Source organism: Onychostoma macrolepis, chromosome 03 (assembly GCF_012432095.1).
Source record: "Onychostoma macrolepis isolate SWU-2019 chromosome 03, ASM1243209v1, whole genome shotgun sequence".
Lineage (NCBI taxonomy): Eukaryota > Metazoa > Chordata > Actinopteri > Cypriniformes > Cyprinidae > Onychostoma > Onychostoma macrolepis.
The window spans coordinates 13552753-13555448 of NC_081157.1; the positions used below are offsets into that span (position 1 = coordinate 13552753).

The 2696-nt window shown below is 37.1% G+C and overlaps 1 non-coding gene across 1 annotated transcript; it reads right to left on the reverse strand.

Annotated features, from left to right (window-relative positions):
• Positions 1-628: 628 nt before the first annotated feature.
• LOC131538193 (5S ribosomal RNA) lies at positions 629-747 on the reverse strand. Its single transcript, XR_009270513.1, has one exon. It is a non-coding gene; the product is annotated as a 5S ribosomal RNA (ribosomal RNA).
• Positions 748-2696: the final 1949 nt, after the last annotated feature.

A 2696-nucleotide genomic window follows, 5' to 3' on the forward strand; every position in this document is an offset into this window, starting at 1 on the left:
AACAGGTAGCCCATTAGAATGATATAACATCTAGGTTATCCATCTCATAGTAGCCTACCAAAATTTTATTAACAGTAGAACTGAAATCTTATTGTAGTCTTCAAATCTGGGTACTGTCTTCTATTTTAAAATCACTTACAGAGGAAGTTTCGTCCCATCAGGCTAACATGACAGTCACGACTCGAGCCGATGTAAGCTTCTCTTTTTCTTTTGTTTTCACTCGCGATCTTTACAACACACATTACATTATATATTTCATAGCACACTCATTTTATGCGTGTTTGGCACCACCTATTGTTGTGGGTGTATTATTAACATGTCAAAGTCTAGACCCTGAATATAAGACGACCGTGTTTTTTCAGATGTATTTCCAAGAAAAAAAACATTGTCTTATATTCTGGTCAATATGGTACTTATTTTGGACAAAAACAACGCAAAAAACAACACAAAAGTTTGGGTGAGCCTTTCTCACCTCCCTATAGCAACTCACTTCCTGTTTCTCACTAGCTCCCTCTAGCTCGAGAGGGTGGTATGTGCCGTAAGCGAGGGCTGCCACAAAGAGCGGACTATTTAAAGATCAGCCACACTAAAGGCCAGTGTATTAGATAAGTAGTGGAGAAAACCTAAAAGCTTACAGTACCTGGTATTCCCAGGCGGTCTCCCATCCAAGTACTAACTAGGCCCTACCCTGCTTAGCTTCTGAGATCAGACGAGATCGGGCGCAGCCAGGGTGGTATGGCCGTAAGTGAGTGCTGTCGCAAAGAGCGGGCTAATTAAAGATTAGCCACCCTAAAGGCCAGTACTGTCCTTTGTTCCATCATTAGCTTCTTTATTTTCCATCACATCCTGCTTCACATTGTCCACAGATAGTTGTAGTCCACTCATTACCTCTTCTTCTCCTTCTTCTTCTGCTCATTATCACTTTCTTCCTCTTATTCTACTTCTCCTTCACTGCTCAGTATATCCTTTGTTAATCCACTTGTTTGCTGTGATGCATTTACTTCATCAGCCTCCTCCAAAGACTCCACTTCATTATGTGTCTCCATCTCCATTTCCTCATGTTCCTCTTCATCTGTTTTACATGTGCATCTTAGCAATGCCTTTCTGCAGCCTTGGCACCGCGGAGCTTTACAGTCCCGTGCTTAATGCCCCTGCTCAAGACAATTCCTGCATAGAAATAGAGGGCAGTCCTTTAGCTCATGTTCTGCACTTGTGCAGATCCTGCATGTTTTCCATTGGTTATCATGAATCACTCTGAAATTCTCCTTCCTTAGTCATAAATTTTGTGGTATATGGTAAAGATACCACCTCCTTTGGGAATTTTACTCTCAAGAAGCGTGTTCCGTCTGCAACTGTTGTCCCCGGATAATATCTCCTCACAGGAAGAGTAGGAGTTACACCCCAACTGATCAGTTTTTTAATTATTTCTTCATCCACTATGTAACTTGGAAAATTCAAAAAAGAGACCATTCTTCTGTTGCACACAACTTTCTGACTTCACATTTCTGTCCATTTATCATTATTCCATCCAACATCACTTCACAGTCCATCTCATTTTCCATAGTCATTTCAGTCATTGCTTTTTTTCTCCTTAGCCCAATAATGTCAGTTTCGCTTCTTTCTTGTATTCTCTTTGATATCTTGTTTTTCCCTTTAATCTGTTTATCATTTGTTGACGTTGAGATAAAGTCCCAGTTTGCTCACCTCCTTTTGCAAGTTCAATAACTTTGCTTGTTTTCAAATCTCTCTTTCCTTCTTGTTCAGTTGTTGTTCCTTGCTGTTTACTCCTTGATACAACCATTGCCCATGTTTCATTACTATTTTCTCTTATGCCTTCTTGTGCATCCCTTTCAACTGAATCTGGATTCCTTTCTTCATCACCATCCTCCATCTCATTCCGTGTTACCAGTCCTTTTCTTTTCTCCTGTAAATCACACTTTATCAATCTCCAGAGCCAAAACATTTAGTAAAAACATGTTGTTCATTTAAAATTAAACACACACACACACAAAAACATTATTTGATTCAATTTTAAAACCTTGATTTCATTAAACTTTAAATGAACAATAAATGGTACAAATCTAAAAAAAAATGAAAGAAAAAAAGAACAAAAATATAAAAATATAACAATGTGTGTGTGGAATGTTGTTTTATAATTATTTATTTACATTGATTTTTTTTTTTACAGTAACTTGGAGGAATGACAAAATTACAATGTGCCTAAAATTGAGAAAATGAAAAAGTTTTGCACAGTTTTTGTGAGGTCATTTTGGGGCCCTTGAGATGTTTTGACATGCCCTGATATTTGTGCTTATTTCAGCTGCTGAAAACATAATATTGACCGAATTTTTGTATTCAGCACAAACTGTGCTACAATAATATGTGACCAAGATGGCTGTACATGTTTGCATCTTTTAGAAAAAATATTATGCGTGGTTAGTAAATTTTGGAAAAATTCTTTTTAGCTGAAATAAGGCCATAAAACCCACACTAAATAGTTCTGAATAAGACTTTTGAGTAATCAGCCTTGTAGGCTAGAATATTTAGAATCATTCTGCTTATTCATTCACAGAAAACAATACATTGATTAAAATTTTTCAAGACATGTTTTTGTTACGGTCGTGTCTTCCAAGAAGTACGAGGAGATGACAGAATGAAACTTAAGTACTTTAATGATGGATAATCCTTCAGGAATA